The sequence below is a fragment of the Pogoniulus pusillus genome, chromosome 31, assembly GCF_015220805.1.
Source record: "Pogoniulus pusillus isolate bPogPus1 chromosome 31, bPogPus1.pri, whole genome shotgun sequence".
Taxonomy (NCBI): Eukaryota; Metazoa; Chordata; class Aves; order Piciformes; family Lybiidae; genus Pogoniulus; species Pogoniulus pusillus.
This window is the reverse complement of record NC_087294.1, coordinates 8,122,824-8,134,075: the sequence shown is the minus strand read 5'-3', so window position 1 is coordinate 8,134,075 and position 11,252 is coordinate 8,122,824.

The following is an 11,252-nucleotide window of genomic DNA, read 5'->3' as shown; positions in this document are numbered from 1 at the left end:
GTATTACTTTTTACCTTGTATATTTCTGTCTATAACTGTATATACTGTAAATATCTGCTTGTATATTGTGCCAGCTGTAAATATAAGCTTCATTCAATTTCCAGAGCCCCTGAGTCTAGTCAGGGTGATTTTTCCAAAGTGTGTGGGGATGGGTAACACCCAAACCAGCACAATTGGTTATGAATTATGAATATTAATTTCTGTATTATATTCATTTTATTATTAACTCAAAAATTCAGGGAAATTCCCTGACATTCTTTGGATTTTGGGTTGAGAGGAAGTAGTTGCACAAAGGGTACTTATAAACACAGAATTAAACAGTTTAAACAACCAGACCTTGGAAAAATAGGAATGTGAAACCAGGAAAATTCTAACTATGCTTATGGAGCCTTAGCATTAAGTTTAGCATGTGTACTCACAACATGTTGATTCCTAAGGAAGAAATACAAATCATTCCAGGCAGAGGGAAGGAGAGAACTGAGTTGCTGATGCTAAGCTGCTACTGCAAGCTGCAAACACGTGGCTGCTGTGATTCTCAGTTAAAGGAGCTGTGAATGGGGTGCTGGCTCCGGTTCAGGGTCAGAAAGGCAGTTTCCAAATCACCCCCCCGCTAAACACATCATTTTGAAAATGAAACTGGCCAATAGGCACTAGCATCATTGTTCTGGCCAAGGAGTTCTAAGCTTCGTGCCTCGTGTGAGCATGCAGGCATGCTGAGGGGCAGCACAAGACACCTGACTTGGTGATGCTAAACCCCTAGCCCTCAAGGCTTTGCTGGGGCCAAACCCTCCATTGGCTCATCCACTCAACTCCTGGACCCACAACAGGAGGAGGAGAACAAGGGTTAATCTGGCCTGGCAGGATTTATGCCCTACCAAGACAAGGGCACGCATGTGTTTGCCCACTGCCTCACATTTTCTCCTCATTCCTCACTCTTCTCTGTACAGGTTCCACTTGTTTCTTTCTTATCTCTCTGATTTTTCTCTCTTCATCTTTCAATCTCCATTTCTCAAGCTTCAGCACTCAGGTCCCATCTCCTTGCTTTTCCAAGTTGCAGTCCTCTTTTCTAGCCCTTCTGGATAGGTTTTCGTCTCTTCAAAATTCACAATATTGGCCATTTTGTTAATAGCCTTCACCTTGCCTATTTTCTAACTCTTCATTATAGTCTTTTCCCTGAGCTCCTCCTGTCACTGTCCCACTCAGTTCTTTCCTTTACTTGATTTTTTTCCCATTAATTCTTTTTCTCATCCCATGTTTTAGCTTTTTCCATCACTGATTCTCCAGTCCAAATTAGCTTCTATTCTAGTACTGTTGATGAACTGATTGACTGACCAAATTTCATTCCTTATACAGCTTCTCAGATTCCTGTTTCCCATCTCCCACAGAAACCCTTCTCAGAGTCTCCTCAGCTCTGAAATTCAGCCTTCTTCAACTTTAGTCACCAGTAGCCATCACTAAGCCTCAGCTGCCACTCACAAGTCACAGATAGTCCCCTCCTCTACAATGCTTGCTGGTAAGACAAAGGTGTCTAAAAGCTCCATGGAAACATGAGGAAGAAATATTTCACTGTGAGTAGACAGAACACTGGGACAGCTCAGGAGGGCTGTGCTGTCTTCCTCTCTGGAGATATTCAAGACCTGCCTAGATGCATTCCTGTGTGATCTGGTCCAGGTGATCCTGCTCTGGCAGGGGGGCTGGACTGGATGATCTTTTCAGGTCCCTTCCAGCCCCTGACATTCTGCAATCCTGTGAAGTCAGGCTTTCGCTCTTTCTCACCTTTGTCACCAAATTCTCTAATTCTCTGTGGAGACCAGTATCAAACACTTCATGCAAAAAAATATGTGCTTTGACAAACGTGACAAAAACAGGAAATTGAGTTTTTTACACCAGAAATGATGAGCACATAGTAAGCTGGGTTTGCCTGATTAAGCTTATAATTAAGACACAAGACTGAAACATGTGCTCTAAGTTCATTGCTGAGATGCTGCATCGACCTTAAATAGTAACAGTGATGGCTTAGCATTAAGTTTTGAACCAAGGCAAGAAGTGGGTAAATGTGCATAGGTGCCTCTAATCTGAAAAAAAAAAATCTCATCCAATGGAAATTTACCTTTGATGAGCAGATATTAAATTAACTATGGACTACAACAGTTCAGCAGAAGCAGATGAACTACTGCAGAGCTTCCTTAGAATCATGCAGGACCTCATTAGAAGGAACCACCCTGTCTGTTTGCTTAGGATAGCTCCAGCATCAGGAAGTTTCATCAGAGTCTGCAGGTTTGCACACTGAACTCTGAAGTAACAGTGGTGTTCTACTTTAACCTGTTGCAAGTTCTTCCTATGCTGGTGCCACCTGTCCTACATACAAAGGAACTCATCTCTCTGCAGGACATGAGGTCAGATATAATCCTGTTTTCATTAATGCCTGCTTCTATCTAGCCCATACTCAAGACTAAACTATAGCAGTTGTTCCAGCACCCAGTGACTCTTTCCCAGCCAAGATCAGGAAACAGAGAGAGATCCATGGGTTGCAATGAAAATTTATTTAGTGGAACACAAAATTAATATTAATACTCATGCCAATATAAAGTATACAAAGTTATACTCAGCCCAGTGAATGTCACAGTATGCAGAAAAATCAACCCTCAGGAGCACAACTATGAGTGACCCCTTCCAGGAAAAAGAAGAAACAGAAGGAGAAGGAAGCAGAGGAGAAATACAAGCAGGAGAAATCCTTATGTCTACCAAGCTTCCTTCTTTATAATGAGCATGACATTTATGGTATGGGATGCACCTGTGAACCAGTCTGGGCCAGATGTCCAGACAGATCAGAGATGAACAGATTTCTATGGATGGAGACAGTTGCTTGGGGTGCTCCAGACAGATCAGAGATGAACAAATTTCTATGGATAGAAACAGTTGCTTAGGATGCTCCAGACAGACCAGAGATGAACAAATTTCTGTGGATGGAAACAGTTGCTTAGGGTGCTCCAGGTAAATCAGAGATGAACAGATTTCTATAGCATCTCCTAGATATGATACACTACTTTTTTTCTCTGCTATTCCCAAATTGGACTCTTCACTGCCTTTCCCCTGAATTAGCGAATGGTAATTTATAGTAAGCAGCTTGTGTGCTGTCTTCTCCAGCTGCAAAAATTACAGAAGTGGGGACAGGTGACATGAGAACACATTCCCCACATGTATGTGGCAGAAATCTTACCAATCTCTCTCTCTGTGAAGATAGGGATAAATGATTATGTTAATGTTACCAACGAGTGCTGCTATTGCAAAGATGAGGAGTTCCTTCTGCCTGAAATTGATATGAATCAGAAGAAAATAATACCCGGTCAATTTTGAGCACAAGCCCTATGAGGAGAGGCTGAGGGAGCTGGGATTGTTTAGCCTGGAGAAGAGGAGGCTCAGGGGTGACCTTATTGCTGTCTACAACTACCTGAGGGGTGATTGTGGCCAGGAGGAGGTTGCTCTCTTCTCTCAGGTGGCCAGCGCCAGAACGAGAGGACACAGCCTCAGGCTGTGCCAGGGGAGATTTAGGCTGGAGGTGAGGAGAAAGTTCTTCACTGAGAGAGTCATTGGACACTGGAATGGGCTACCCGGGGAGGTGGTGGAGTCGCCATCCCTGGAGCACTTCAAGGCAAGGTTGGACGTGGCACTTGGTGCCATGGTCTGGCCTTGAGCTCTGTGGTAAAGGGTTGGACTTGATGATCTGTGAGGTCTCTTCCAACCCTGATGATACTGTGATACTGTTTGAGCTCAAACACACCATCACAGTGACACCACATGCACTGACTAAACCCATTTTACAACTCAAAATCACCATTTCCCTGATGGGAGCTGATTGATAGTTTTTAGGAAACAGTCTGTAGACTCTATCATTAAATTCAACAAATGCTAGTGAACTCCCACACATCAGCAAACAGCCTTCTTTGGAGGAATTTTTCTTGGGGAAATTCTGGCATTGCTAATAGAGGGCAAATAGATATATTTTTTTTTCTCCACTTGGAAAGCTATCTTGAATTTCTGGCCACTCACGTAAGCCTCTGCTGTTATTCCCCACGCACAGAATTCGCTATGCTTTTGAAAGTCCAGGAATGAATTAACTTCCTCATTGTCACTGCAAATGGCTGTGAGCTTCGAACAGATCCAAAGCGCAGTTAACCTCTCAACATTCAAGAGATACTGAAACCTGTTGAATACTTAACGCTTTTGAGGTAAAGCCCCAGCGAAACCATTTGGCTGACTGTGTGCCAAATGAGATGAAATCCCACACCTACACTTGTTATCCCAGAAGAGGGTTTACAGTAAGTACTGGGGGGGGAACAGGTCCCTTATACAATTCAATTTCCTTTGATGAAATCAAAACAGTTTCTTCCTGAAAGAGATGGTGCATCTCTGGGCCCTTCAATTCAAGAAGGATGTTGAGGTGCTGGAACATGTCCAGAGAAGGGCAACAAAGCTGGTGAGGGGCCTGGAACACAAATCCTATGAGGAGAGGCTGAGGGAGCTGGGGCTGTTTAGCCTGGAGAAGAGGAGGCTCAGGGGTGATCTTATTACTGTCTACAACTACCTGAAGGGACATTGTAGCCAGGTGGGGGGTGGCCTCTTCTCCCAGGTAACCAGCAATAGAACAAGGGGACACAGTCTCAAGTTGTGCCAGGGTAGGTCTAGGCTGGATGTTAGGAGGAAGTTCTTCACAGAGAGAGTGATTGGCATTGGAATGAGCTGCCCAGGGAGGTGGTGGAGGCACCGTCCCTGGAGGTCTTCAAGAAAAGCCTGGATGAGGCACTTAGTGCCATGGTCTGGTTGATTGGACAGGGCTGGGTGCTAGGTTGGACTGGATGATCTTGGAGGTCTCTTCCAACCTGGTTGATTCTATGATTCTATTCTATGATCTCTAGCAGCAGTTACGGGGCTGGCACAGAAACTACAGATGAAACTCAGTGGCTCATGTTATCAAGGAGGTCAGACTATGTGACTACAGACATAAAAAATGGTCGGAAGCATTCAGGATGAACGGCAGAAACTGTTATTTCTTGGTTATCACTCCACACTTTGATGAATTGGTGGGAATTACTGTCCTAGGATTGAGCCACGAGCTGCCTCCCAACACAAGGACAGCAAACTGTTAGAGTGAGTCCAGAGGAGAGTCATGAAGATGCTCAGAGGGCTGGAGCAGCTCTGCTATGAGGACAGACTACAAGAGTTGGGGCTCTTCAGCCTGGAGAAGAGAAGGCTTTGAGGAGACCTTGTAGTGGCCTTCCAGTATCTGAAGGAAGGCTGGGGAGGGACTATTGACAAGGTCTTGTAATGACAGGATGAGGAGTGATGGGTTTAAAGTGGCAGAGGGGAGATCCAAACTAGATGTCAGGAAGTTCTTTGCAGTGAGGGTGGTGAGACACTGGCACAGGTTGCCCAGGGAGGTTGTGGCTGCTCCCTCCCTGGAGGTGTTCAAGGCCAGGTTGGATGAGGCCTTGAGCAACCTGCTCTGGTGGGAGGTGTCCCTGGCTGTGGTGGGGGGCTGGAACTGGATGATCCTTGAGGTCCCTTCCAACCTAAACCATTTGATGACTCTAGAAGACATTTTACCCCTTCCCACGGAGCGAAATACAAATGCTCCACACTGGATGGGAAGGCTAAGTGGAAACACTATTTGCAGATCCACACACAAGGTGTTCAGGCAAAAGGAACACATTCACAAACTAGGCCTAGCTCTTCATCCAGGCCCACCGGGCCAAAACCTCCCACAGCCTTCCAAAGACCTCCACCCCACTCAGCCGCAGCAGGCCCAAGAGCAGGCCAAACTGCCCCTGCCTCCCCTCAGCCTAGACCCAGGCCTACCACAAGCTTCAGCATGACCTGTGGTGTAGCTGGAAATTCACTGCCAGCCTAGGCCAGGAGAAAAACCTCTTCCCCACAAAGAGACATAACAGCACATGTGTGTCCTGAGTGGAGAGAAGAGAAAGAGAGCCAAAACTGGCTGTGCATCCCCTGAAATCGGGAAACATAGGATCAGCCCTATGAGGAGAGGCTGAGGGAGCTGGGGGTGTGCAGCCTGCAGAAGAGGAGGCTCAGGGGAGACCTCATTGCTGTCTACAACTACCTGAGGGGTGGTTGTGGCCAGGAGGAGGTTGCTCTCTTCTCTCAGGTGGCCAGCACCAGAACAAGAGGACACAGCCTCAGGCTGCACCAGGGGAGATTTAGGCTGGAGGTGAGGAGAAAGTTCTTCCCTGAGAGAGTCATTGGGCACTGGAATGGGCTGCCCGGGGAGGTGGTGGAGTCGCTGTCCCTGGAGCTGTTGAAGGCAGGACTGGACGTGGCACTTGGTGCCATGGTCTGGCCTTGAGCTCTGTGGTAAAGGGTTGGACTTGATGATCTGTGGGGTCTCTTCCAACCCTGATGATACTGTGATACTGTGATACCAGAATGCTAAGCCACAGCCCCAAATCCCACAGGAAAACTGAGGCAAAATGTGGGCTGGAAAAGTATCAGGAACAACCCAGCTGATTTCTATGCTCTTTCCTAGGTATCTTCTCAACTAATGTGAGAAACAGGGCACTGAGCTCTGTGGGGCCTTGGTTTGGCTTGCTGCTGTTCTTACCTTTTGTTTTTTCAATTTAGCCACAAGCCCTGTCTAAGCCTGCTTCAAACTCCACTGAAAGCACTTTACTCTCCCAGGCAAAAATAACGTTGGTCTGCTTATTTCTTGTTGAAGGCTTAATGGAATTCTCTTTGTATTTTGTATTACAGATACTCAGTGATGCTGGGCTGTGCTGCCACCTCAAATGTAGCCATACACAGCAATATGTATCTGCACTTCTTAGGGACCCTGAGGCTCAAGCTAGTATGCACATACACATTAGAAGAATGCAGAACAGATAACAATCAGGTTACAAAGATTTTATCACTGTCACTGCAATCTTTTCACACGTTTCACAGACTCTCTGCTAGTTTGAGCCTAGCTGGGATATTTTGGTGAGAAGAATTAGATTTTAGGTTGTGAAAAGGAAACAATGGTGATGTCTACTTCACTGAGATGTATAAGAGCAAGAACACAACCATATATAAGGCAGTTGTTTGCTCTCCGTCTTTGGGGCTGCACTTTTCTCTCTCTAACCTGCTGTCTGTGTGACTAATCCATCTGCTTCCTAACCTCCCTGGCCAACCCTCCAAACTCACCTTGAACATAAGGCAAAGCCTGGGGTAAGGAAGAGGAGTGGGAGGAATGGGGAAGGGTGGTTCAGAGCCCCTCCTGGGGACTCTGCTTTCTGGGAGGGCTGTTGTGTTTCTGTATTACTTTTTAACTTGTCTATTTCTGCACATATCTGTAAATATCTGGTTGTGTATTGTGCTAAGCTTCATTCAATTTTCCAGGGCAGCTGAGTCTAGTCTGGGAGATTTTCTTAAGTGTGGGGGGGCAGGTAACACCCAAACCATCACAGACTCTCATAAAACAGTGCCAGAAAAACACTCAGAGATTTCAGCTTGCCTGCTACCTCCACAGCAGGAGGTGAGTATGGTTAAGGCCATACTTCACCCTATTCTAAACAATATAACTTGTGACTAAAAATATCCAATGTTTATCTCTACAGGTCGTTTATGGTAACACTTCACCAGCCTTAATGGAGAATATTGTCCTTAATGTTTAATCTTCAATGCAACAAAAGAGGATAAGGCATGATTTGAACTTTCTTTAGAACCACTGCCTTTCCAGCCCTTCTGAAATTTCTATCACAGATCTTTAAAAGAAGAAAATTAGAGGAAGGGAAAAAAAGGAAAAGAAAATAAGATAAACAGCAGAGAAAAAAAGCAGGGGAAGCCTTGGCCTCGTGGCATAAATAAAAACCCTTGCTCCCAACACAGTCCCTTGCCTCAATAGCCTGGTAATAGTCTCCTTGGGAATGTGGAGTTTCTCTTACTGTATTCAGATGAGTATAATAGAAAATTCACAAACCCAGTCTAGCTCTTGCTATCTAAATGGCAGAGATGAGTGTGGGTATGCTAATTTTTTTTAACCACCACTAATTGTTTCAGTAGTATGCATCAGTTTTCAGAAGTAATTATCAGGTTTCTGTTTGATGGAAGCTTAAGGGAATTTCCTCCCTCTTTCTTCTCTACCATTGACAAGCTCTTATCACTTCTCCACCAGGAAAAGCAACAACAAAAGGGCTCCTGGAAGACAGAAGTACTGAACTCAAGCATGACCTCAAGAACTGCTATTGCAATAGAAGGGATTTCCCTTTCATGATCCTCTTCCTCCCTTCTAGATGAATCATCTCTCTTACAGAATTATCTGATATTAAAAGGTGTGGCAAATGATTGAGCTATTAAAGTCTGAATGTTACTATCCATAAATATTACCATGGTCATCATCTTACAAGAGAATGTTATGAGTGCTTTTCTGACAATGAGCCTTTCCTAATACAATATCTGAAATACTTGGTGACTGTATTCAGAGCACTCTGAGGTCTTTGTTTAACTTACTGGATAGAAGCTCCTCTTTCCTGAACACTAAAAAGAAGTGAAATAATTACAATCATTTAGAGCTACAGAGCTGAATAAGGCTTTGAGAGATTTATTCCCCCCTTCTGAAATGCAATAAATAATTGTTATTGATTAATGTGCATGAAACTGATTGCTTAAACACCCTCCAAAGATGGATATTGTGCAGCTTCCCTAGACAGCCTGCTTCAGGGTTATACAAACTTTACCATTTAAATGGGTGGGGGTTTTACACCTATGTCTAATCACAATCTAGGGAGCTGCAATTAAAGTTATTTTTATCCTGCCCTCAATGGCAAGGAGAAATTCCTCCTTCCCTTGAGAGATATAGATATGTATATATATATAAAAATGTGTGTGTGTCTACCTACACACTTCAAACCAGAATTTTCTTCTTGCTCTTATATGTATGCACATATGTTTATATTCTGTCAAAGATAAACATTACATCATAAATAGTGGGATAAACTGCAGGGTATAATTGCAAGAAATAGGAGTAGATCAGAAAGAGGAATGTATATTAATGAATTCTGTAATTATTGATGCTGTTGAGGTTTTTAATGTATTCCTATATTGTCTAAGAGATCCGGTTGACAAGCCAGAACTTCATTTTGTGCTGTGCAAACTCAGATCAAATGAATTCCTGCCATCCTGCTCAGACCTGCATGATTAATATCATCCTTAGCCATGTGCAATTGACTTTCAGTTTATCAAGGTGTAAATAGTAGTTATAAATATTCAGATATGCTAACTGTTTAGAAAAACAAAAATAAGCTGTTGCCTTTTTGAGTTTTCCTAGAACTCAGTATCTCCCACATAGGCTCACAGCTCAGAACTGTGGAACTAAACCTCCTTACTCACACTTATTTTCATAGAATCAACCAGATTGGAAGAGACCTCCAAGATTGTCCACTCCAACTTAGCACCCAGCCCTATCCAATCAACTAGACCATGGCATTAAGTGCCTCAGCCAGGCTTTGCTTGAACACCTCCAGGGACGGCAACTCCATCACCTCCCTGGGCAGCCCATTCCAATGCCAATCACTCTCTCTGCCAACAACTTCCTCCCAACATCCAGCCTATACCTCCCCTGGCACAGCTTGAGTCTGGTGTCCCCTTGTTCTACTGATGGTTGCCTGGCAGAAGAGACCACTCCCCACCTGGCTACAACCTCCCTTTAGGCAGTTGTGGACAGCAATGAGGTCCCCCCTGAGCCTCCTCTTCTGCAGGCTGCACACCCCCAGCTCCCTCAGCCTCTCCTCACAGGCCTTGTGTTCCAGGCCTCTCATCAGTTTTGATGCCCTTCTCTGGACATGTTCCAATATCTCAACATCTCTCTTGAACTGAGTCCAGAACTGTACACAGCACTCAAGGTGTGGCCTGACCAGTGCTGAGTACAGGGGAAGAATAACCTCCCTTGGCCTACTGGCCACACTGAAGGGGCTAGAACCACTTGCTGCAGTTTCATGTACAAAGCAGGATGTAAATCAATGTTTTTTTTTCCCTACTTCCTACCATAGCTCCTCATTCCCACTGCATGGCGAAACTCTCCATCACTTCAGGTGCTCTCTGTAAAACTCTGAGTGGCTGAACTTCACATTACCTGAGAGAAATGCTTTGAGAAAAACAAATATGCATATATATGTCTGTGTAGCTCATTTCTAACCAGAACAAGTTAAACACTGCTCCAGCCCACATGACAGGATAAGGAAAAATGTCCAGGAGAAGGGAATGGCAAGATGCTGAAGGAAATGGACTGCACCACAAATGCTGTCCTAGATATGCAAGTAATCATCCAGGCCCAGTTCCCTCAGGGATTCAGACTCTGGCATCTCAATCCTCCCTCAGGCTATCAGTCCTTAAGTGGGGACCCTTCCTACACAACTGCTACTTTCCAGGGCAAGACAGAGACTAGAGAAAAAAACCTGCAAGAAATAAAACTAGGAAAAACACAAACCAAGCCCACTCCTGCCCACCCTCCTCCCCCCCCAAAAAAAAACAACCAAAAAAATAACAACAACAACAAAAGCTCAGTCACATCCCTCTCTTCTTTTTGAAGAAAGGCAGAGAAATGATGGCAGGCTGAGACAGACACAGATCTGTAAAGCCTGGGATAGAGCACACTGCCACATAACTATAGCATATGGCACTAGCACATGAGCTGAACCAGCTGCTGCCAATACTGAAAGTGAGCTTAAGGGTGAACTCTTCCCAAATTCATCTGTTCTCCACAGGAGTTAAGATTTAAGACCTGATTTCAGCAACCACAGCTTCTCATTGAGTAGTGGGATCTGTGTGTGCTCTGGAATAGGCAAGAGCTCAGTACTGGTGTGTGAGGATAAATCAATTTAAGACTCCAAGAAACCTTGTTGCACTGGTTTTTATTTTCTGGGTGCCTTCATCTTGCAAAACTGGTGAACCAGAAGTGCCCTCTTCCCACCATGAATCCCATCCATAAGTCCCAGAGGAGAGGGACGAGACTGGTGAAGGGGCTGCAGGGAAAGTCCTATGAGGAGAGACTGAGGGAGCTGGGGTTGTTTAGCCTGGAGAAAAGGAGACACAAGGGGGGACTTTATCACACTCTACAACTACCAGAAGGGAAGTTGCAGTCAGGTGAGGATCAGACTCTTCTCCCAGGCAACTTCTGACAAGACAAGAGGACATGGCCTGAAGCTGTGCCAGGGGAGGTTTAGGTTGGATGTTAGGAAGCAGCTTCTCACAGAAGGGGTAATTAG